Genomic DNA, 26395 nt, shown 5'->3' with positions numbered 1-26395 from the left:
CTGCTAGTGAGCTGCTCCACTTCCGATTCAAGCTCCTCCTCCAGCCTGTGCATGCTTTTCAGATGTGCTGCGGTGGGGTTGCCTTGGCCCGAAGTAGCTCTTTAACACCTTCCTTTCCAGGGTAGGGTTTGTACATGCCATCACAAGGCGGGTTTCTTTTTTCTAGTGTCTGAAGTCATTCCATTATTAATACAGTCTCTAAGTGCTAAGGATTAAAACTCCGTATTAATATTTAGCATGGAATCGTGACATGTCACCTCCCTGTTTTTTTCATTTTGGTTCAACAGTGCTAGATTTTTATTTGCATTTAGGTTATTTGTTGTTTACCAACACTAGCCTTCTTCTTTCAGGTGACAGTAGACTAGAAAATATTGGTGATGAGCTGTTTGCTTAGGAAAGGTGTAGCGTGCTTGACTGTCCACTCATCAATCTCTGTTGTGCTTTTCAGCACAAAATACACAGGAGCATAAATCACATTACTTGCCTCTGGAGGCCATACCTAAATGCTGCTCTCCACTTTCAATAGGCCTCAGTAGTAAGGCAAAGTGAAAGCTCTCTTTTTGTTACTATAGTCTATGGGAGCCGAATGGTGATAAAAACAACAGGATCTAATTTGGAAATGAATAGAACCCTTTTTAATGTTTTTAATAAAGTAAATACTAATGGAAACTGCATGATCATGGGAGACTTTAACTTCCCAGATATAGTCTGGAGGACCAGTGCTAGTAATAATAATAGGGCTCAGATTTTCCTAGATGTGATAGCTGATGGATTCCTTCATCAAGTAGTTGCTGAACCGACTAGACGGGATGCCATTTTAGATTTAATTTTGGTGAGTAGCGAGGACCTCATAGAAGAAATGGTTGTAGGGGATAATCTTGGCTCAGCACTCTCAGCAAATTTGCGGATGATACTAAACTGGGAGGAGTGGTAGATACGCTGGAGGGGAGGGATAGGATACAGAAGGACCTAGACAAATTGGAAGATTGGGCCAAAAGAAATCTAATGAGGTTCAATAAGGATAAGTGCAGGGTCCTGCACTTAGGATGGAAGAATCCAATGCACCGCTACAGACTAGGGACCGAATGGCTCGGCAGCAGTTCTGCGGAAAAGGACCTAGGGGTGACAGTGGACGAGAAGCTGGATATGAATCAGCAGTGTGCCCTTGTTGCCAAGAAGGCCAATGGCATTTTGGGATGTATAAGTAGGGCATAGCGAGCAGATCGAGGGACGTGATCGTTCCCCTCTATTCGACACTGGTGAGGCCTCATCTGGAGTACTGTGTCCAGTTTTGGGCCCCACACTACAAGAAGGATGTGGATAAATTGGAAAGAGTACAGCGAAGGGCAACAAAAATGATTAGGGGTCTAGAGCACATGACCTATGAGGAGAGGCTGAGGGAGCTGGGATTGTTTAGTCTGCAGAAGAGAAGAATGAGGGGGGATTTGATAGCTGCTTTCAACTACCTGAAAGGGGGTTTCAAAGAGGATGACTCTAGACTGTTCTCAATGGTAGCAGATGACAGAACGAGGAGTAATGGTCTCAAGTTGCAATGGGGGAGGTTTAGATTAAATATTAGGAAAAACTTTTTCACTAAGAGGGTGGTGAAACACTGGAATGCGTTACCTAGGGAGGTGGTAGAATCTCCTTCCTTAGAGGTTTTTAAGGTCAGGCTTGACAAAGCCCTGGCTAGGATGATTTAACTGGGACTTGGTCCTGCTTTGAGCAGGGGGTTGGACTAGATGACCTTCTGGGGTCCCTTCCAACCCTGATATTCTATGATTCTATGATTCTAAGTGATCGTGAGCTAATTCAGTTCAAACTGAACGGAAGGATTAACAAAAATAAATCTGCAACTAGAGTTTTTAGGGCTCATCTAAAATGAGATTTTAGATTTCAAAAGGGCTGACTTTCAAAAATTAAGGGAATTAGTTAGAGAAGTGGATTGGACTGAAGAATTTATGGATCTAAAGGTAGAGGAGGCCTGGGATTACTTTAAATCAAAGCTGCAGAAGCTATCGGAAGCCTGTATCCCAAGAAAGGGGAAAAAATTCATAGGAAGGAGTTGTAGACCAAGCTGGATGAGCAAGCATCTTAGAGAGGTGATTAAGAAGAAGCAGAAAGCATACAGGGAGTGGAAGATGGGAGGGATCAGCAAGGAAAGCTACCTTATTGAGGTCAGAACATGTAGGGATAAAGTGAGACAGGCTAAAAGTCGAGTAGAGTTGGACTTTGCAAAGGGAATTAAAACCAATAGTAAAAGGTTCTATAGCCATATAAATAAGAAGAAAACTAAGAAAGAAGAAGTGGGGCCGCTAAACACTGAGGATGGAGTGGAGGTTAAAGATAATCTAGGCATGGCCCAATATCTAAACAACTACTTTGCCTCAGTCTTTAAAAAGGCTAAAGAGGATCTTAGGGGTAATGGTAGCATGACAAATGGGAATGAGGATATGGAGGTAGATATTACCATATCTGAGGTAGAAGCGAAACTCAAACAGCTTAATGGGACTAAATCGGGGGGCCCAGATAATCTTCATCCAAGAATATTAAAGGAATTGGCACCTGAAATTGCAAGCCATTAGCAAGAATTTTTAATGAATCTGTAAACTCAGGAGTAGTACTGAATGATTGGAGAATTGCTAACATAGTTCCTATTTTTAAGAAAGGAAAAAAAGTGATCCGGGTAACCACAGGCCAGTTAGTTTGACATCTGTAGTATGCAAGGTCCTGGAAAAAATTTTGAAGGAGAAATTAGTTAAGGACATTGAAGTCAATGGTAAATGGGACAAAATACAACATGGTTTTACAAAAGGTAGATCATGCCAAACCAACCTAATCTCCTTTTTTGAAAAAGTAACAGATTTTTTAGATAAAGGAAACGCAGTGGATCTAATTTACCTAGATTTCAGTAAGGCGTTGACACTGTGCCACATGGGGAATTATTAGTTAAATTGGAGAAGATGGGGATCAATATGAACATCAAAAGGTGGATAAGGAATTGGTTAAAGGGGAGACTGCAACGGGTCCTATTGAAAGGCGAACTGTCAGGCTGGAGGGAGGTTACCAGTGGAGTTCCTCAGGGATCGGTTTTGGGACCAATCTTATTTAATCTTTTATTACTGACCTTGGCACAAAAAGTGGGAGTGTGCTAATAAAGTTTGCAGATGATACAAAGCTGGGAGGTATTGCCAATTCAGAGAAGGATCGGGATATTATACAGGAGGATCTGGATTACCTTGTAAACTGGAGTAATAGTAATAGGATGAAATTTAACAGTGAGAAGTGTAATGTTATGCATTTAGGGATTAATAACAAGAATTTTAGTTATAAGTTGGGGACGCATCAATTAGAAGTAACTGAAGAGGAGAAGGACCTTGGAGTATTGGTTGATCATAGGATGACTATGAGCTGCCAATGTGATATGGCTGTGAAAAAAGCTAATGCGGTTTTGGGATGCATCAGGAGAGGCATTTCCAGTAGGGATAAGGAGGTTTTAGTACCGTTATACAAGGCACTGGTGAGACCTCACCTAGAATACAGTGTGCAGTTCTGGTCTCCCATGTTTAAAAAGATGAATTCAAACTGGAGCAGGTACAGAGAAGGGCTACTAGGATGATCCGAGGAATGGAAAACTTGTCTTATGAAAGGAGACTTAAGGAGCTTGGCTTGTTAGCCTAACTAAAAGAAGGTTGAGGGGAGATATGATTGCTCTCTATAAATATATCAGAGGGTTAAATACACGAGAGGGAGAGGAATTATTTCAGCTCAGCACCAATGTGGACACAAGAACAAATGGGTATAAACTGTCCACCAGGAAGTTTAGACTTGAAATTAGATGAAGGTTTCTAACCATCAGAGGAGTGAAGTTTTGGAATAGCCTTCCAAGGGAAGCAGTGGGGGCAAAAGATCTATCTGGCTTTAAGATTCTACTCAATAAGTTTATGGAGGAGATGGTATGATGGGATAATGTGATTTTGGTAAGTAATTGATCTTTAAATATTCAGGATAAATAGGACTAATCCCCTGAGATGGGATATTAGATGGATGGGATCTGAGTTACCCAGGAAAAAATTTTCTGTAGTATCTGGCTGGTGAATCTTGCCCATATGCTCAGGGTTTAGCTGATCACCATATTTGGGGTCGGGAAGGAATTTTCCTCCAGGGCAGATTGGAGAGGCCCTGGAGGTTTTTCGCCTTCCTCTGTAGCAGGGGTACGGGTCACTTGAGGGAGGCTTCACTGCTCCTTGAAGTCTTTAAACCACGATTTGAGGACTTCAATAGCTCAGACATAGGTGAGGTTTTTCGTAGGAGTGGGTGGGTGAGATTCTGTGGCCTGCGCTGTGCAGGAGGTCGGACTAGATGATCAGAATGGTCCCTTCTGACCTTAGTATCTATGAATCTAAAACAGATTATTGATTTGGAGCAGTTGGGGAATGGAATTCTTCCTCAGACTTCTCCCTGCCATCCAACAATGAAAAATAAAGTTATTTTTGTCAGTCTTAACTAATAGCTAAGCCAATATTTAACATGCACCCCTAATTTGCATTCAGGCAATTTCCATGTTTTCCCCTAAACCTCCAAGTCTTTTTGCTTCAACATGAAACCTTACCACTTTTCATTTGATTTCTCAGAGTTGTTAATTGCCTCCAGTAGGGTGTTACATCTTAAGGTCTTAAGTGGATTTACTTGGTATCCTTATAATTCAGCAACTCAAGACTGGGCCAAAATATGTAATCTAAAAATTCAGTGGTTTCAAAATTTGCAAATATTTATTTCTGAGGGAAATAGAATTTTCTTTTTTACTACAACAACCACATAAACTCATCAGGAAGATTCTCAGTTTGGGATATTCATGATACACTAATATTTTACACTTTTCCAAAAGACTTTATAAACATTAGGAGTCAGGTCATGCCACCTTTACTCACAATGAATGGTAATGAATAGTGAAATAAATGGAACTACTCAAAGAGCAAGTTATTACTCAAAATAAATAAGGGTAGGAAAATCTGGTTCTAAGTCATTAACTGTCACAACATCTCATCAAAGCTGTTTTCATTGTATATATTATACAGATGGAGAAACCAAGGAACAGCCATTAAGGCACTTCTCCAAGGTCACACAACAAAATGGCAGGGCCAAGACAAAAAGCCCAAGAGTCCTGACTTCCGGTCCCCCATTTAGGATGGATGTAGCCCATTCCCAACAGTTGACATTCACTCCTTCTTGTCAACTGTTGGGAATGGGCTACATCCACCCTAATTGAACTGGCCTCGTTAGCACTGACCCCCCACTTGGTAAGGCAACTCCCATCTTTTCATGTACTATATATTTATACCTGCTTACTATATTTTCCACTCCGTGCATCTGATGAAGTGGGTTATATCCCACAAAAGCGTATGGCCAAATAAATGTTTTAGTCTCTCAGGTGCCACAAGGACTTCTCGTTGTTTTTAATGGCACAAAGAGCATTCAGCCACCAAGCAACCATTGAAAAATCAATGGGAGTTGGGCACTTAACGCCCATTTTTTCTTTGAAAAATCTCCTTCTTAACCTCTACAGAATAAGCACATGTTAGGAATAGTAACAACTTTATGGTTTGGACAGGACAGCTTTTTATTCATGCATTGGTCAAATATCTGATGACACACCTGTATGCAGAAGACAGGAAAATTAGTTAAGAATGAGTGCATTCACAACATCCAAAAGCTTGAAATATTTCAGCTGTACCCTTCACACAGCAAAAGAGCTCGGTATTTACTCAAACTATGCACTTTGCAAAGGCATCGAATAGCACTCAATGTAATTAGTCTCTTCTATATTAAACTTTTACCCTACAGAAGAGCAGATACTGAATATGATACATCTACTTAAATTAGCTAAAGTATTAACAGAAATACTACCCAAGCCCCTGTGACTGTAGACTCAAGGTTGAGTTGTAAACTCAAAATGCATTAGCTGTTTACAGAAACGTATTCACCAAAGCAGTGAGCAAATATAAAAGCTCAAAATATATTTTTATTCCATTCAGAAACCCTCAGTTAGGTTGTTGGAATAGTGTCAAATCATATTTTAGTAATTTTGAAGACCAGTATATATTCATGATTTCCACAAACTAGGCAAGTGCTTAAAATATTGGTCTTGCCTGAATTTCCACAGGAAAGTAATTCTCAGAGAAAATTATTTGTTATGTTACTTCCAATCTGGAGATCTAAACACAGTCTTTCCTCTAGCCTATGGCACAACCCATAGTAGTTGGACCATAGGAGAGAGCAATAAAAAAAGTGAAACAAGATTCATGCCAAGCATCACTATTTGCTCAATGACTTGCTTTATCATATCCTCCCCTCAGGTAAAAAACACCAGGTATAACCAGAATACTAAGTATTAGATGACGTGTATAAAGGTAAAGACAGATGTCATCCTTGGGTCTCCCGATGACTAGATTAGTCATGCAGATGCACTATAATAAGAAGGAGCCACCCACCTGCATGCATTCATTATGATATAGTTTATAGTTACTGATCATATGCTCGGAGAAGATAACAACCAGATCTAGCTAATAATAACTTGGAAATATTTCATGCGACCTGAAATATCTTATGAACATCTTACTTCAGAACCTTGTAAGTGCAATCAGTCTGAGTTGGGTTTTGACCCACTCTAGGATAAGCATGATATAGGTCTTGAGAGTAACTGCTTTATTTCAGATGTGCAAGCTGGATTGCTGTTGATTACCTTTCATCTATGATAATTTCCCTTTGACAGTAACACTCTGTATGGTTTTCTGATGGGCTGCATCTTTTGAGAGTTGTTTTTCTGTTTTGAGAGATGAGGATGTATTCCAATACCCTGCATCATTAGGGCAGAGGAGTGTATTCATGCCTAATACTGGGGCAGAGGACTCATTCCAAAACTCACTAGAGTAATCATGAAGCAAATTCTTCTTGAAAAGACTGGGGGGGAGGTTGTTAATTGAGGAAGTTATTTTTTTCATCTATGAAGGGGAAAAATCATTTAAATATATAAAATACTACTATCTATTGATATCCTGTCTGGCTAGTGTCAGGCTAGAGTGAATTTTTATGGTTCCTTTTCTAGCTGCTAAAATAAATGAATTTAGAACCAAAATATCACCAGCTGAGCCTTAAGTATGATGACATGGTGTACCTGACCTTTCAAATAGTAAAGCCATATTTCTTCAGTGTAGTGTTGTCATTAACAATATTGTCTGCCTTTTATAAGTGCCTTTCTAATGAGGTTTAACCCCACATAAAAATCCTGTTCCCTTTTTATGTTTTCATTGAACAATAAACAGCAGGTTTGTTCAATTATTATGCAGGAACTCTGGAATAGCTTTACAATTAGGTCTGGTGAAAAAATTTCCATCAAAACTAGTTTTCAATGGAAAATTGGATTTTTGATTAATTTTTTTCACAATAAGTCTCTGCTTCCTGCAGAAAATATTGACTGTTCAATGAAAAACCAAATACCTAAAAAATAAAAATTGGAAATATTACCACACTGAATCATGGGAGCTGTAGTTTGGATGCCTCATGCCCACATTTCCGATATGGACCAGGCTCCCCATCCTGACTATATCTCCCATGATGTGTCACAGCAGTTCAGCAAGAGGGGAGATCCTGGTGCATCATGGAAGATGTAGTCCAGCCAACAAACCCAGCTTATAAATGAGAATGGAGGCAGGAGGCACCTGAACTATTGTTCCCAGGGGCACCACAGCAGCATTTCCAAATCAAATGTTCCATTTTACAATTTTCCCAGAGAGGTCAAATTTTCTGCAGAAATTTTTTTTCCAACCAGTTGTATTCACAGTGTTCCTTTGAAGTCCCAGACACCACAGGGACTGCTAGTCATAATCAAGACAGAAACCAACACACCAAACCACAGTGTCCATGAATGATTTAATCCACCAGATACTGAGCATTTTGTAAAGTTACTACAATAGCTTCTCCTGGAAAATGACCACAGTTAAGATCTAACATGTTTTGTTTTTGTTAAATGGAGAAGCCCTTTGGCTGGATTTGTGTATCTCTTGTATTATATTAAAACAGATTATAAAACATTTTTTCTTAAGACAAAGTACCCTAATTCTCCAAAGAGAAGATGAGGCTTTTGTTTTATTTTCTTGACAGTAAATCTCTGGCCTGTTTCTTAGCAGCCAAATAGCAAAAACAAAGAAATCTTCAGTCAAAATGAATTATGTAGCAGTAGGTTGATGTCATATTAATTACAGAATGGAAATAAGAGCAGAACTGATGATTTCAAAACCCTACACCAATTTGTTGCCCACAGATGATTTCAAAATAGAGATGGCCAATTTTGGATTTCTTGGTATTAGAGAATGAAGTGGTCTTTTAAAAAACAAAAAAAAACAAAAAAAACAAACCTGAATTTAGTGATTTTGAGAGGTGCTATACAGGCAGTCCTGGAAACTTAGGCCAAATTTTTCAAACTTGAGCACCTTAAGTTAGGCTCCTAAACCTATATTTATGTTCCCTTAATAAGAGGCCTCAGGTGATGAGCTCCTATGATTGCCCTTGAAGTTAATAGAAGCTGCAGGTGCTCTGTGCCTTTAAAAAAAATCAGGCCATTTATTTAGGGGGACTAATTAGAGATGATGGGAACTAACTCTAGGCACTCACATTTGAAAATACTTTTTAGAGGTTTTAATTCTTTTTTAAAATGTATTTTTTATAATTAAATTCTTTCTGTCTTTTGTCACCCAACTGATTTAAATGCATCTATGACCCACAGTTCTCATGTCACAACTGGAGTCTGATACTCATCTTTACCAATTTCATTTTAATGCACAAGTTTTCAGCATGCTTTTGTGGGGCTCACTCCTACGTGGAAAGAAGGAAATGCTAGAGATACTCTTGCAGATCACAGCTCTACAGCTTTAAGGCAGCCATTTCACGGACCAAACAAACAAAGAGGGTCATATTCTGCCCTCAGTTACCCCCATGCACTCCACTAACATCAGTGGAGCTGCATGTCCATGAATCAGAGGATAATTTGGCCTCCTATTGCTTGAGCTTTAATGCTAAAATGTTAGTTTTGGTCAGTTATTCTAGTATTTTGGTAGCTTTTTTTAAAAAAATCTCAGAGTTGATCCACAGGGCATTGTCATTATGTTGCTGTCTCACCTTTCAGTTGATAGACAGATTTCCTGCTGGAGAGACATAATTATTTAACCGGATCCACTCATCCTGCCACTGATTTGTTTTACTTTTGTCCTGGCAACAAGCAGCAACTTCAGGTAATTGTGTCGTTTCTCATTTGGCTAATTCTTTCAAAACACTTTAGCAAATTAACCCATGTAGTTCATTTCTAGTAAACACAGAATCTCCTGAAAGGATTAACAAAACCAAAGTACCTAAGATTTTTCAGACAACCTTTGTTTTGCTTTGGTTTTGTCCTGTGCATACTTATAGAAAAGGCTCAGGAAACAAGCTGGATTTTGTAATTCGTCATCAGTCAGGAGTTGAAAGCAGATAATGAGAGAATCAAAGTTGAGGGGTTCCTTTATACAAGACACAGATTAAGACAAACCATATAATACCTCTGTCTTTGGACTAAATAATAAAAGAAAAATCATCAGGCAATGACCTATTTTTACTACAACTGTCTCCTCGCATTAAAGGTTACTTATTGGACACTGATCCATCTGGAAATGGTCTCCCATCTGACAGACTCCATTTTAGCTCTAACTGGGTAAGAGTTTAAACTATCTTTATTTAAACCACAGTATCACCTGCTCAATGGGATTTAAACAGAATACCTTAGAGCCCTCTCCACAATACCACTAATTGAGTTTATACTAAGGTACACTACACGACATGCTATTGCTCAAGCAGAAGTTATGAGCATGAGGCAGGAATCATGGAATAAAACCTATGGCCTTTGTTATGCAGGTCATCAGATTAGATGATCATAATGGTTCCTTCTGAACTTAAAAATCTATGAATGAAGTGTATTCAACAAGAAAGAATTCAAGAGATACCTTCCCTCAGTTAAGCAGGGTTCAAAAGTGGCAGTAAAACAGTTTTAAAACTTTGTGAGGTGGACCCAAACCACATTAACTGTTTTGAAATTGCATTAAGGGCCTAGTCTAAAGTTCATCTTAATCAGTGGACAGACTCCCATTGACTTCAATGGGTTTTGGATCAGAGCCTAAATTGTAGAGTGACAAGTTAGCTAATAACTCTCTTCACAAATACATATTTTCAGTGTTCTAACTGGAACTGAAACTTAGTTTTTTTCAGTTATGTCTATGCTCAACATACAATGTGGGTTGGGTTAACTACTTATGCTAAACAATCTGTTCCACCTTGTATTTAGTTGTGACACTCTGACTACCTTTCCCAGACCTGGAAAGAGCTCTGTGTAGCTGAAAAGTTTGTCTCTCTCACCAACAGACGCTGGTCCAATAAAAGATATTACCTCACCCACCTTGGCCCCGTGTACACTGGCAAGTTTCTGTGCAGTAAAGCAGCATTCTGCGCTGTAACTCCCGAGGTGTCTCTCTGTGTGACTCCCTATGTTCCACATGAGAAATCTTTATTACCCTTAATAAGATGTGCCAGTTGTATCTCCATAATACGATCAAGTCTGTAGGATATCATTATATATAACACTACATCCTTCCAATGGTAAAGAAATAACTACATCTGTGTGAATACTGCAATAACTAAGTATTCGTGATTATTAACTCAGATCAAAACTGCAGATATCCTTCTAAACTCTGATCCTTTTTATTCATTTTCTGCAACCATTCTTCATTTCTGCAGATATGTTCATGTAACCAAAAGTCTTGAGAAAAAGTGTGTTCACACATAGTCTCATGCTGGAAGTGTTTGCACAACCATCATCCAGACCACACCACATAATCCATTGTCTACAGCCAAGCTCTACGATACAACCGCATTTGCTCCAACACCTCAGACAGAGACAAACACCTATAAGATCTCTATCATACATTCTTACAACTACAATACCCACCTGCTGAAGTGAAGAAACAGATTGACAGAGCCAGAAGAGTACCCAGAAGTCACCTATTACAGGACAGGACCAACAAAGAAAATAACAGAATGCCACTAGCCATCACCTTCAGCCCCCAACGCATCATCAAGGATCTACAACCTGAAGGACGACCCATCACTCTCACAGAGCCAGTCCTTGGGAGACAGGCCAGTCCTTGCTTACAGACAGCCCCCCAACATGAAGCAAATACTCACCAGCAACCACAGACCAAACACCAGAACCACTAACCCAGGAACCTATCCTTGCAACAAAACTCATTGCCAACTCTGTCCACATATCTATTCAGGGGACACCATCATAGGGCCTAATCATATCAGCCACACTATCAGAGACTCATTCAGCTGCACATCTACCAATGTGATATATGCCATCATGTACCAGCAATTCCCCTCTGCCATGTACATTGGTCAAACTGGACAGTCTCTACATAAAAGAATAAATGAACACAAATCAGACATCAAGAATTATAACATTCAAAAACCAGTTGGAGAACACTTCAATATCTTTGGTCACTCGATTACGGATCTAAAAGTGGCAATTCTTCAACAAAAAAAACTTCAAAAACAGACTCCAACGAGAGACTGCTGAATTAGAATTAATTTGCAAACTGGATACAATTAACTTAGATTATACAATTACACAATTAACTTGTAGAGAGACTGGGAGTGGGTGGGTCATTACACAAAGTAAAACTATTTCCCCATGTTTATTCCCCCCCTCCACCCCCCACTGTTCCTCAGACATTCTTTTCAGCTGCTGGAAATGGCCCACCTTGATTATCACTACAAAAGATTCCCCCCCCCCCCCCCGCTGGTAATAGCTCACCTTAAGTGATCACTCTTGTTACAGTGTGTATGGTAACACCCATTGTTTCATGTTCTCTGTGTATATAAATCTCCCCACTGTATTTTCCACTGAATGCATCTGATGAAGGGAGCTGTAGCTCACGAAAGCTTATGCTCAAATAAATTTGTTAGTCTCTAAGGTGCCACAAGTACTCCTCTTCTTTTTGGTTTACTGCGTATAGATATTTCAGTCATCTTGAGAGAAAGAAAAAATAATTCTATATATTTCAGGCAGAGAATCATAGAACTGGAAAAGACCTCGAACAGTCATCTAGTCCAGTCCCCTGCACTTGTGGCAGAACTAATTATTTTCTAGACCATTCCTGACAGGTGTTTGTCTAACCTGCTCTTAAAAATCTCCAATGATGGAGCTTCCACAACTCCCTAGGCAATTTATTCCAGTGCTTAACCACCCTGACAGTTAGAAATTTTTTCCTAATGTCCAACCTAAACCTCCCTTGCTGCAATTTAAGCCCATTGCTTCTTGTCCTACCTCAGAGGTTAAGAAAAACAATTTGTCTTCCTCCTCCTTGTAACAACCTTTTACATACTTGAAAACTGTTATCATGTCCCTCTCAGTCTTCTCTTTTCCAGACTAAACAAACCCAATTCTTTTCAATCTTCCCTCATAGGTCATGTTTTCTAGACCTTTCATCATTTTGTTGCTCTTCTCTGGACTCTCTCCAATTTGTCCACATCCTTCCTGAAATGTGATGCCCAGAACTGGACACAATACTCCAGCTGAGGCCTAACCAGAGCAGGGCAGAGCAGAAAAATTACTTCTCGTGTCTTGTTTACAACACTCCTGCTAATACATCCCAGAGTGATGTTTGCTTTTTTTGCAACAGTGTTACATTCTTGACTCATGTTTAGCTTGTGATCCACTATGACCCCCAGATACCTTTCTGCAATGCTCCTTCCTAGGCAGTCATATCCCCTTTTGTATGTGTGCAACTGATTGTTCCCGCCTAAGTGGAGTTCTCTGCATTTGTCCTTCTTGGCTTTCATCCTAATTACTTCAGACCATTTCTCCAGTTTATCCAGATCATTTTGAATTTTAATCTCATCCTCCAAAGCACTTGAAACACCTCACAGCTTGGTATCATCCACAAACATTATCAGTGTACTCTCTATGCTATTATCAAAATCATTGACTAATATATTGAATAGAACCAGACCCAGGACTGATCCCTGCGGGACCCCACTCATTATGCCCTTCCAGCCTGACTGTGAACCGCTGATAACTACTCTCTGGGAACAGTTTCCCAACCAGTTTTTCACCCATCTTATAGTAGCTCCATCTAGGTTGCATTTCCCTAGTTTGTTTATGAGAAGGTCATGTGAGACAGTATCAAAAGGTTTACTAACATCAAGATATACCACGTCTACCACTTCCCCTCTGTCAAAGAAAGCTATCAGGTTAGTTTGATTTGATTTGTTTTTGACAAATCCATGCTGCTGTTACTTATCACTTTAATATTTTCTAGATGTTTGCAAATTGATTGCTTAATTATTTGCTCCATTATCTTTCTGGGTACAGAAGCTAAGCTGACTGGCCTGTAATTTCCTGGGTTGTCCTTATTTCCCTTTTTATAGATTGGCACTATATTTTCCCTTTTCCACTCTTCTGGAATCTCTCCCGTTTTCCCTGGCTTTTCAAAGATAATCGCTAATGGCTTAGATATCTCCTCAGTCAGCTCCTTGTGTGTTCTAGGATGCATTTCAGCAGGCCCTGGTGACTTGAAAACCTCTAATTTGTCCAAGTAATTTTTAACTTGTTCTTTTCCTATTTTAGTCTCTTCTGATCCTACCTCATTTTCACTGGCATTCACTACGTTACCAATCACCACCAACCTTCTTGGTGAAAACCAAAACAAAGAAATCATTAAGCACCTCTGCCATTTCCACATTTTCTGTTATTTCCCTCCCCCCACTTCCCCATTGAGTAACGGGCCTACCCTGTCCTTGGTCTTCCTCTTGCTTCTAATGTATTTGTAGAATGTTTTCTTGTTACCCTTTATGTCTCTAGCTAGTTTGATCTCATTTTGTGCATTGGCCTTTCTAATTTTGTCCCTGTTTACTTGTGTTATTTGTTTATATTCATCCTTTGTAATTTGACCTTCTTTCCACTTTTGTAGGACTCTTTTGATTTTTAGATCATTGAAGACCTCCTGGTAAAGCCAGGGTGGTCTCTTTCCATACTTCCTATCTTTCCTATGCAGTGGGATAGTTTCCTCTTGTGCCCTTAACAGTATCTCTTTGAAAAACTGCCAACTGTCTTTTATTGTTTTTCCTCTTAGACTTGCTTACCATGGGATCTTACCTACCAACTCCCTGAGTTTGCTAAAGTTTGCCTTCTTGAAATTCATTGCCTTTATTTTGCTGTTTATTTGCTGATAACCACATATCTAAAATGATTAATAGTTAGTAGCCAAAAACTTAGCCAAAAAGAATACTTTTTGAACACCCACAGAGTGAAATATGTTGGCTAAAAAGTGTTTGAACAATTTCAGATATCTCTGAAATAGTTCATAAAAATCAGCATGTGTTTTCAGGCAATTTATGAACTGAATAAAGTGCTAAATAAGTTGAATAAATTATTTGCTATTAATCATTTGTCCAGCTCAAAAGGTCCCTGGTTGTTCACCAGAAGCTGGGCAACAGAGGATGGATCACTTGATAATTACCTGTTCTGCTCACTCCCTCTGAAGCACCTGGCATTGGCGACTATTAGAAGACAGGATACTGGACTAGATGGACCATTGGTCTGACCCAGTAAGGCTGTTCTCATGTGATAGTCTTGCACACTAGTACAGTGGAGACTTGTGAACTTGTTACTGTCTGAACAGGTGGTCACCAGATCTTGAAAAATGAACTGTTTAGCCCCTGGGGAGAGTTTATGAGAAGCCATGGAAGTGCAGTGCTCATATTTCACCTTTTATACCCTCTTCATCTTGCCCCCACCTCAAATACTTCAAGTATCATACAGAGTGACTGTGGATGAGACTACATTATCTACCATGCTGATAAATACAATAATTACTATCAGTGTTGTGCTTGCTAGAAGCAAATAGAAGCAATAGCCCCAGAATAGAAAGGGGAAGGACAAACCTTCGCATGTAGACTAGAACTAATGTTACTCTCATTTCTGGAGACTTAGTAATTTTCAACATGTTTATCCAGAACCTAGAACAATGGAGCCCTGCCCTAGCTGGCTACACAATATAAGCGATAAATAATAAGAGGTTCACATTTTGGCACAAGTCACAAATAAAAATGAGTTTGATGGCCTCACCCTAAAATATATCACAATATGTCCACCCCCTGTGAGTGGGTGTAATAGGGAATAACTGGCAGCCTTTATTCAGAAAGGACTTAATCCTGCAGTGGCATAGAAGAGGATGCTAAGATACAGAGATTAGTTGTTGGTAGGTACATAGAACATAGTGTTTTGTGACTAGAGATGATCAAAAATGGGGGGGAAATGTTCCACCAAAAAAGTGTTAACGTGTTTCTGTCAGACTTTGTCAGGAATTACTCACACAGCTCTCTACTTTGCTCCTTGTGGTCCAGTAATATGAAGTGTGGGCAGATGGGAGCAAGCACATCGTGTTAAGAGGCTAGCAGGAACATTGTGCCCTGCAGAGGCCAGGAGCCAATGGCTGAAGGAGACAGAACGTTTCACAGAAGCCTTCAGACACAGATCACTCAGTGACTGCCTCTGATACCAGTTTCTTCTAAACGTGCTCAAATAAGCCCCAACCTCACGATAGCAGAGGAACAATTGCAAATCCTAAAAGCAATCACTGCATAGACCTTTGCATTCACTGGATTGTATTTAAGCAACTATTCTCAGCTCCCTGGTTGTGCCCCACACACTAACCAGTGCTCTGTTCTGTGTGGACATAGAGGTTGCTCACATTGCTTGGCAATGTATATGTTTCTCTGAACTATGCTCAGGCTCTCTTCACTGACCCTGAGCAAACCCAGCATGAGGAACACCAGCACTTTGGGAAATCCAAGCCAAAATGTGCAGTACTGAAACACAGCCAGGCTCCAGGCCAAGGCTGATACATAGAGGCTGGTACATAGGTAACGCTGTGCAGGGGAGCCTGCACAACAATGGCCTATGCTCTCTAAGTAGTTCAACCCAGTGCCAGTTGCCCCTTTCTTTATAGAGCCACTAAAGTCACACAGGGTTGTTGGGTTTTTTTCCTTTTAACTTTATGTCAGTATATTAAAAATGTGAACATGTGAGGTGAATAACTTTTGACTTCAACTCCCAGATGCAGTGGGATCAATTTCCTAATTATGTATATATATAAAATCATTTCCCCCTCAGCAAGAAAACAAATTAATGAGCTGAGCACAGCCATTAGAACATCACCACCTCCCCGACACTTACTTATAATGAAGTCAGGACACCAGAATCAGAACGGTTTGCAGTAACAGTTTTCAAGGAAGTATAAACTTGAATTCCCTCCACTTTCAGTCTTCCTGCACAGTTAACAATTACTGAACTTCCAGCCAAAGCTGCCCTGAAGGAGAAAAAGAGCTGAATTGCCAGCACAGAGGCTTAGAAAGCCAGTTAATAATTTAGTAGCAGCAAGCCATCAGGCTATTCCAGCACAAATTCCTTCCTCTCCCCACAGAAGTGTCTTCCTCATGAGGGACTTTCTTTGGGAGATTTTTGCTAGAGAGGAACACTAGTTTTGTCTGTAAGCAAATGCAGATTCCAGACTCAAAGAATGAATCTGGAAATAGTGCAGGATTTTTGGTTTTTTTGTTTTGTTTTTCAAATTAATGTTGCTTACATTTTTCTTTAGGAATATTAAATCTTTTATGCAGCCCCTCTTTAAAAGGTCTCTTTTCTGCTACACTGTAGCATTTTATTTATTGTCTCTTTCATTTGAAAATAATCTAGTTCTTGCGCCTGTGCAAGTCCATCAAGTATGCTTGGTAAAATACTTTAAGAAAAAAAGTGTAATGAATCTCTTCAGAATCTACAACTTTAAGGTTTAGATGGAGAGAGAGAAAGTCAGTAATTTGTGCACCCAAATCTTAACCGCACACTTTGGATTTAATCTGATCTCAGAAGAATACACTGGTACTCTTTGTCATGAGTATCTGTGTATTACTGTGCATTATCATTGCCCGCTGGTTTATTCCTGAAATCACTCAGATCTACATAGCTGCCAATGAATGTACGTACAGTGGTATTATTCTTTATTTTCCTGTAAGAAAGGGAATACTAAGCAGATGGAGTTTTGTCAGGGTTTTCTATAGAGGACATCTATTACAGTACATTTTTAACAATATATTTATTGAAAATTCCAAATGCAACTCTCCAGAGTTTAAGTACATGTTCAAAAATAGTTATGTTAAAAATCAAAATAGACCAAAAGGAAAAATTAGACTCTGCCTTTTGACCAATCAATTCAGCACCATCATTGCCAGCAGAATTTGGCCAGATGTGTCCAGAAACTCATATAAAATCATGATTTTAACCACTGACTTGCATCATTAAGCATATTACACCTTTCTCTTAATCTTACAAAGGCCCTTATTTCCCCTGTATGGACTATTGCCACATACGGGAGAGGAAATTGAACAGGTTTTAACTCGCTGAGGTTCCTAGGAAATTCTTCCAGTGAGAGGTTGCTGGTCCCTTTTCATCCCTATCCCCCGAAGAAGCTTGAGGTTCTCCTCAAGCACCCATGGGACATAGCTTCTCTCTGCCACCTTGCCCAGGCCTGTGGAAACACTGTTCTTACAGGTGCCAGGCCTCCAGGGACACCACCTAATTAATGCAGCTGCCTCAGACCGTATTCTCTTTTTCTTGATTCCCCTGGGGGTTTGAAGAGAAGAATCCAGAGGTCCCCAGCTGGCTCCCCTGAACTTCAGTCTGCCATCTCCAGACTCCTCCCTCCATTTCCACATCACTGGAACATCATGGAACCACCACCAAGTGAGATTCCCCAGGCTAAGGTGAAAGAGGTCAACAGGCCACAAGCACGTATCTCCCCCCTTCCAAACATGCAGATCCCCCCGCTCCCTGTGAATGGATGCAGCAGGCAGTATGGGGCCCAGCAAGACTTTATATATCCATGTCACTGTAAACAGACTGCACCTATGTTTACATTACAAACTCACATGTGTCCTGGCTTCTTTAGGGCCATACATTTACTGTGCCACTTCAGTCAAAGAACATACTAGAGACAACCATCCTATATTGATCCCCAAAGGTCCACGTGCTTCCAAATGGAAAAGTGTTCTCAACATAACTACTGTATTCGCCCATTAAGACCTCCTACACGCCAAACCAGTAGCAGCACTACTACAAGCTATGCAATCACAGGGAGCCCTCTGGGCATCACCTGCTCCATCCAGCTTTCTGCTGGAGGCTTGTTTGTAAGGACAACCCGCTATCCAGCTCCAGCCCAGCCCCAGGCTCCCAGCAACTCTGGCACTTGTGCTCTGCTGCCTGGTTCTGGCTGCAGCATTCCCATGCTGATCCAGCTCTGTGCACTGTCCCTCACCAGCTTGGAGGATGCTCTGCAACTGAGCAGGAAAGGGGCCAGTTGGCAGCCAGAGAACACAAGGGCCGGAGCTGATAGGAGCCCAGGGCCAGCTGGACCAGGATGGTGAGGCTACCTTTACAGTGGAGTCCCCAGCAGGGATCAGGAAGGAACAGCTGACACCCGACGGGCCAGACAGAAGGCCCTCGCTGGCAGCTCCAGCTCCTGTGCTTCCCTGCCAGGAGGCCCATTTACCTCCCCTGTGCCGGGCCCAGGCAGGGGGTGGGTGGGTGCTCAGAGGCAGGTCAACACAGGGACATTGCAGCCCAGGACCAGGCAGGGGAGTGCAGGGGCTGGAGCTGCTGGAAGCCCAGGGTTGACCCACAGGCAGAACCAGAGCTGTGTAGTGGAGCCAGGCATAGGCAGAGGGATGCAGAGATGAGATGGGGGCAGTCTCCCCTGCTTCCCTGGGCATCTCACAGCTCATAAACAGCCCCCCATCTTCACCCCAGTACCAATAGAGGCCCCAGAAATGAGCTCTGGACAAACCCCAGCACTGACCCAAACCCCTAGGAGAGTCTGACTTGGAAAGAGCATGGAGCAGTGTGGTCGCAAAGGATCACACTTGGTATCAGAAACATAAATATTGTGATGGGGCAAGGCCAGATGGCTATAGAAAAGTAGTCTTATTGGGATCCGGGAAGTGGGCGGGCGAAGCCCGTCCACAGCTAAAGGATCCCCCCCAGCCTAAAAGGCGGATCCACAGGACCTAGATACCCAATAAAATTCCAGGGGACAACTAATGAAATAACAGGGACAGGAGTGTGGTCAAAGGGTCAAACAAAGGGAACCAGATGGGGACACTGAGCAGAGAACCCCGGACAGCACCCACTGCTCCTCAAAGGTGTTAAGGGAGTCAGAGGACCCCGCCCAGAGGAACTCTGCCCGGATACGTGAATGGACCGAGGATCGGAAATAGGCCGCACAGTCACAGGAGACTCCATCGGCCAACCTCCTCACTCTGGTTTTATAGATGGCCATTTTAGGGCTTGACCAGGAGATCCCGTGACTTCGTGGGGCCACGGATAGGGAGTGCATAGATAAGAAGGTGAGGGGAAAAGTGCAACCAAGAGCGTAATAAAATATTGGTGAGGAGCCAGAATAGGGGCTGCAGCCTGGCACATTCCAGGTATATATGTGCCAGGGTTTCCCTCACGCCACAAAATGGGCAGGTGTCTGGGATTGAGGTGAACCACGCCAAGTACACGCCCGTGCTCACGGCTCCGCGAAGGAGCCGCCAACTGACATCCCTGGCAGGTCTCGGGACTAAGGTGGATTATAGGCCGGCCCACCGGGGCTCCTCACCCTCCAAACGTGGCAGGAGGACCCGCCATTTTGTATCGGGGCAGGACATGAGGGTGCGGGCGTGAAGGGTGTGGAGCACGAGCGTGTATAGATGTTTTCTTGGTGCAGTTTGAAAGCAGACCGGCTGCATCTCGTGCAGCCGGCTTACAGTGAAGGGGTGAGGGGGTCGGTTGGGTCCACGGGGCAGGGGTCCAATTAAAAGGTCCGGCAGGCCTGGGGTAGAGGGTGGGCGGGGCGTGCCCTCGTGCAGGACCCGGTCGAGATAAACCCGAGTGGCAAAGCGGCCTTCACCTCCTGAAGTATGCGCCGGGGAGTACAAGGTCTGGAGAGCCCAATGAGCTGAGCGAAGGTCAGGGGATCCAGCCAGTCTCCCCGGTCATAGTCCAGGAGGTCTCCGACTCTTATGACTTCTGCCAGGACCAACCTCTGGCGCACCGAGCGGGACTCCGCCACCTGCACATGGAGCTGGGGGTTGTGTAGCAGGGGCTCCACGAGGAGATCTGCCCTCTCGGTGGCCGCCACGGACCTGGTCATTGAAAAGAGTTTCCAGGTCCGGAGGAGGTCTTGGTAGAAGACTGGCAGCCCGGAGAGGTCTCGCGGAAGACCTCTCGGATGGAGATAAAGGAGATGCCAGTCATATTGGAGCCCTCGGAAGCGGTGCAGGAAGGCGTGCGCCAGTATGCTCCACGCCGGACTACCTGCACCATAAAGGAGCCTCTGCAGGGCCTGGAGGCGGAAGACATGGACTTGAGTAAGCGGACATTTCAGGCCCTGTCCTCCCTCCTCCAGGGGTAGATGGAGAACCCCTGCAGGGACCCAGTGCAGTCCTGACCAAAAGAACTCCAGAATCAATGTATGGAGGTTGGCCAGGAAACCCGGGGTCGGGACCAGGGTGTTGAGCCGGAACCAGAGCATGGACAGGACTAGTTGATTAAGCACCAGCACTCTCCCTCAAAGGGAAAGGCACCAGAGTAGTCCTGTCCATTTCCGGAGCAGCTCTATCACCCCGCCCTCTAGATTCTGCCAGTTCTCCGGTGTAGAGGGATGCGTGGCAGAAAGGTAAACGCAGAGATACAGCAGTGGACCCATGCTCCACCGGATGGCCTGAAGCGTAGGTGGGAGGGAGCTCGCCTGCCGCCAGTCCCCTACCAGCAAGCGAGAGCTCTTGACCCAGTTGACCCGCACGGAGGAGGCTGCTGAATAGATGGCCAGGCAAGCCTCTACCCATGCCAAGTCACCCGGGTCCTGGACCATGAGGAGCACATCATCAGCGTACGCCGACAGCCGCAGCTCCGGCTCCCGCAGCACCAACCCTGTCAACCTCCTTCGGAGGAGACAGAGGAAGGGCTCGATCGCCAGAGCGTACAGCTGACCCGAGAGGGGGCACCCCGCCGTACTCCTCGCCCAAAGCGAACCAGTTCGGTGAGGGTCCAGTTGAGCCTGACCAAACACTCTGCGGAGGCGTACAGCGCCCGGAGAAAACCCACAAACTGGGGTCCGAAGCCAAATGCTTGCAGAGTGCTCAGGAGATACCCATGATCCACCCTGCCTTCTCCTGATCTAAGAACAGGAGGGCGAACGACAGACCATCCCTACACCCGAGTTCCAAAAGGTCCCGGACTAGATATAGGTTGTCGAAGATGCTGCGGCCCGGGACGGTGTAGGTCTGGTCTGGGTGGACCACGTCTGCCAGCACAGACCCTAGCCGCAGAGAGATGGCTTTTGCCACAACTTTGTAGTCTGTGCTGAGGAGCAAGACGGGATGCCAATTTCGTAAATCGCGGAGGTCCCCCTTCTTCGGCAATAAGGCGAGCACAGCTCGCCTGCATGAAAGAGGGAGGACCCCACTCTACAAAGACTTGGCCCAGACGGTGACTAGGTCTGGGCCCAGGACGTCCCAGAACATACGGTAGAACTCCACGGTCAGCCCGTCCATGCCCAGAGATTTATTGGTGGGCATGCGACAGAGGGCTTCCGAGAACTCGGCCAGAGTGAGAGGCAGCTCTAGCCGATCTCGGTCACCCGCGCTTACCGTCGGGAGCTCCTCCCAGAGCACTGTGGGTGCACAGTAGAAGTGGGGAGGGTGCAAGGAAATTTTCTGCTCTTGGGAGGCTCACACCAAATGAGGCAGGACATGTAGTGATCATCTTTTACCTTTCAAAGAGCTTTAGCTAATCTGAATAAAAAAATCTCTTCTGTTGCTCTCTTTTTCAGTCTTTTGCCTCTTATATTCTACTCTCTCAAGTGTTCCAGTCACTGTAGAATGTTGTGGTGTAGAAAAGACTTGACCTGGATGCACAAGGGGAGGTGGGCCAAAGTTCTGAATGACACAAGAGGTAGCAAGAAAACTGTAAAGTCTATTCTTTATTGGCTTAGCTTTCTGCTTACTGCTCGCACTGAAATTAATGAGGGATGCAGGTACTCAGACCATAAATGTCCACAGTTGAATCACTTTCCCTGTTTCCTCAAAAGTGCCTTCAGGTCAGCATTTTATTTTTCTAGTATATAGCAGGGAGTTTGAGATCGCTCTGGTGCTCTGTAATTTGTGTCATGGGAGGACTGATGCTTTGCTGTGAGATTTTTTTTTGGATTAGAAGCACTGTGTAATGTGCTTTGTAAACAATTAATTAAGCCTCTTAACATCCTTATGAGGTAAGCAAGTGCTGCTGAATCCCCTTCATCCTTTTGATAAACTGAGGGATGTAGACAATAAGTGATTTGTTCAAGTTTACACAGAAAGTCTGTGGAAGAGGAAAAAACAGAATCCAGGTATCTAGACTCTGAATTGCAAGTTCTAAACACTAGACCTCACTACAGACAACACAGCCAGCTTAATCCTCAGGAGGTTAAAAAAGTAAGTTGCATATGAAAGGCCATATGATGCTTTAATATTGCTTTAATATTATACCACTGGAACAAAATATATGAAGGAACTGTGATATCATCATACTATAAAAGCCATTCATCTCTAGAGTCGCTGTGGAGAGTATCAACGTCATTTCACAACACATAGCATTGTTTTGTGCTGGTGGGTGCAACCAAATTTGAAATACTGAAACTAAGGATTGCCTTTTAAAATAAAGTGCTTTTGCATGGATCCAGCACATGTATTCAGCAGGGAATAGACATCATGTGACATCATTAGACTACAAAATGTTCTTTAGCTTTTAGTTTATGAATTGTGAAGACAAGGAATTTGGGTTACCGGTGAATAGCAGAAGACTCTGCCAGGCTCCTTAGATGACTGGGGAGATTTCAGATGGAAGCTCAAAAAGACGGAAAGATCGCCTTCTTTCTACAGTGCTAACTACTCCTGATGAGGATTAGAGGCAATTAGGCGAAGTTGTGCATGCTTCAAAATCAAAGTTTTCATCCTCTGGACTTCACAGCTGTTATGCATCCTGATGTCTGTAAAACATAAAAGTAAAGCAGAGATTTTTTTCTCACCCATTATTATTAGACACAGAAAGATTTTACCTATGACAAATTCAGCTATTTTGAATTTGTTAAACAATATCAAGAAGCAGCTGTGTGCTTCTGGGAATATGCCCATTTTCAAAGGACTGATACTAAATGCATGTCCTTTTCAGTGTCTCTGATCTGGAGCCCACTTCTAGCATGGTGAGGAAGGATAAAATGGAATTATGCCAAATGTACCAACATAAAACCTCTGAATTCACAGCAGACAATTAAAATGAATGGGGAAAGGGACCATTTCCATCTTAAATGGCAGCAAAGGAAAAGCTTGAAGAAACAAAACCTACCACCTTGTACACCAAAGATCTTTCAATCACAAGTCAGTGCACAGCCTGCATAATATCTAGGGACATGTGACCAAATAAAAATCAAAAATATGCCTTTTAAATGATGTTTTGAAAAATTGATAAGTTCTTGGCTCCATTCCAACTCTGTTTTTGACAGTCATTCGTTTAGGATTAAAATGAAAGTTGTAACGCTTTCAGTCATAAAACACTTTCAACCTAAAATACACATTATTCAATACCAACATTCTAAATTACATTATTTACCAGGGATGGTTGTGTTTATGAGTCCATTACAGGTCTGAAGATTCTGCAGGATGTTTTGATTCAATTTTCGTACATTTTAATTTTTGACATTGACACGTGAAGAGGTTGAGATTGAGAGGCAGGAGGATATAACCCTCCCTGCCTTCAAAATGCATAAAAGCATGAAAAGTAAGTCAATGTAAGAACAACAAAATCATTATCTGTGTGCATGTTAAGAATGAAGCCAAAATTATAGGATTTAGAAAGCTATAGGCTCATGGTAAATGTACTTTTTGTTGATTATAGTGGCATTTAAACAAAAGTTTCAGAAAAAATTCACAGGTATTGGCTAAATTGTTACACTATTTCTAGAAGAAATACTGCTAGAAGAATAACCAATTCAGGTCAAAAACTAATGGGAGACGAACCAAACTGACTTCTGACATTTGGATCAAATAAATCATGAAGTACGGCTGCTTATCCAACCCTGAAGTCTCTCTCCTCCTCTTTTCTTCCACAGTCTTTGTCTCTCAATCTTCCAACTCATTCATACATCCCTTTGCCCTCCCAGTAGCTTTCTTTCTTTCTAAAACATTCACCAGAAATTCCACAACACCCTTTTATTTTGACCATTGTCAAGGTTCCTTCCCCACTCTGAACTCTAGGGTACAGATGTGGGGACCTGCATGAAAGACCCTCTCAGCTTATTTTTACCAGCTTAGGTTAGAAACTTCGCCAAGGTACAAACTTTGTCTTGTCCTTGAACAGTATGCTGCCACCACCAAGGTTTTAAACAAAGAATAGGGAAAGAGACTACTTGGAGATGTCTTTCCCCAAAATATCCCCTCAAGCCTTACACCCCCTTTCCTGGGGAAGGCTTGATAAAAATCCTCACCAATTTGTACAGGTGAACACAGACCCAAACCCTTAAATCTTAAGAACAATGAAAAATCAATCAGGTTCTTAAAATAAGAATTTTAATTAAAGAAAAGGTAAAAGAATCACCTCTGTAAAATCAGGATGGTAAATACCTTATAGGAAATTCATGAGATTGCATTCTTGATCTGTTCCCAGCAAAAGCATCTCTCTCTCTCTCTCTCTTTCTCTCACACACACACACACACAACCTTTGTTTCCCCACTCCAGCTTTGAAAGTATCTTGTCTCCTTATTGGTCATTTTGGTCAGGTGCCAGCGAGGTTATTTTAGCTTCTTAATCCTTTACAAGTGAAAGGATTTTGCCTCTGGTCAGGAGGGATTTTATAGCACTCTATACAGAAAGGTGGTTACCCTTCCCTTTATTTTTATGACAACCATAAATAGGTGTCACATATTGGGTTTTTGGAAGAGGGAAGTGGCACTGCATTCAGGAGAGTGGGGCCCCTCTTAGCTCTCGAACCTTGTCTATGCTGGACTGAATTCTAGTTTAACATGCATTAGAGTTTCTACGAGCCAGAGATGCTCAATTAACCCAGCCCCAGCCTTTAGAGATGCTCTAGAATCAAAGAAGGATCCAGGCAACAAAAATTCAGAGCCACTTCTGAATCTGAACTTTCTCAAATGTTTAAGTTGCTTGGATCTGGAGTTTTGTTTCAGGCTGGAATTCTACCTGGAATTCACGATTTGAGGATAGAATTGACAACAGATATCTATCATAATGATTCATTTGCAGCTGGTATTGCTTAATGTGGAAGAGTAGCTATTTCCTCCTACCAAATCAATTATCTGATTTGCAGGATAGATGGTTCAGCAGATAATAATGAGTTGTTGTGGGATCCTTTCATCACTTCGCATTTAGTACATGTTGGTTGTAACTGAGGTCCTGTTTTCAAAATTGGGCACCAAATAATAGGCACCTAAATCCATAAGACACTTTAATGTTTCAGACACTGAGGCTGATTTAAGCATCTGGATACTGGAGTTGATCAAAAAATTCTCACTGGAACAGTTTTCTGTCCAAAAATAGTTTCATCCAAATTTAAATGTTCCATGGGAAGGTGTCAATTTAGATAAAATTTTAGACAGGAAAAGTATCAAATGAATCATTTTAACGTTCTCATTTTGTTTTGATAAGGTGAGATTTCATTTCTACTTTATCATTTTGTCTTAAATTTATATTAAATGTAATATTAAATTCAATAGTTCTATCATTTGTGTATTGTATTTGATAATATATTTTGACATCAAAAACAAAACAATATAATGGTTTCAGAATTTCCATTCTGTATGAAATTTGACTTTTCATTCGATTAAATATAAAAACAAATTTTACATGTCATAATTTCCCACAGAATGGAAATTCCATTTTTTGACCAGCTATACTAAATACCTACTTAGAAGTGTAATTGAGCAGATCTAATTTGACACAAAAATACCTAACAGTAGATTTAGGCCACATTTGGGGAAGAGCTCAGCATACATTAGCTCCATTGAGAATAAGGGGAGATGTTGGGTACTGAACTCTGGCCACCTCATTTGAGCCAAACATGAACTCAGCTCTTTCTGAAAATCTGGTCCCAATTGAGAGTGCTGATGTCTTTGGAAAAGCTGTCTCATTAGGAACAGAGTTTTGAATCTGGTTCCTGTTTAG

General features: G+C 42.1%; 1 long non-coding RNA gene across 2 annotated transcripts in view; it reads right to left on the bottom strand.

Annotated features, from left to right (window-relative positions):
* LOC119852041 overlaps positions 1–26395 on the bottom strand; it is a 43756-nt gene that overhangs the window by 1051 nt on the left and 16310 nt on the right. Inside the window, exons 1-2 of one of the 2 annotated variants that reach the window (XR_006279472.1) lie at positions 23828–23961; positions 23005–23207 (exon numbers count right to left, since the gene is read on the bottom strand). This is a non-coding gene — a long non-coding RNA (uncharacterized LOC119852041). Of the gene's footprint in view, positions 1–23004; positions 23208–23827; positions 23962–26395 lie in introns of those variants that run through there. The other variant, XR_006279471.1, reaches the window with a different exon arrangement.

Source organism: Dermochelys coriacea, chromosome 2 (genome assembly GCF_009764565.3).
Source record: "Dermochelys coriacea isolate rDerCor1 chromosome 2, rDerCor1.pri.v4, whole genome shotgun sequence".
In the NCBI taxonomy this organism is placed as follows: domain Eukaryota; kingdom Metazoa; phylum Chordata; order Testudines; family Dermochelyidae; genus Dermochelys; species Dermochelys coriacea.
This window is presented reverse-complemented; position numbering and strand designations above follow the sequence as displayed.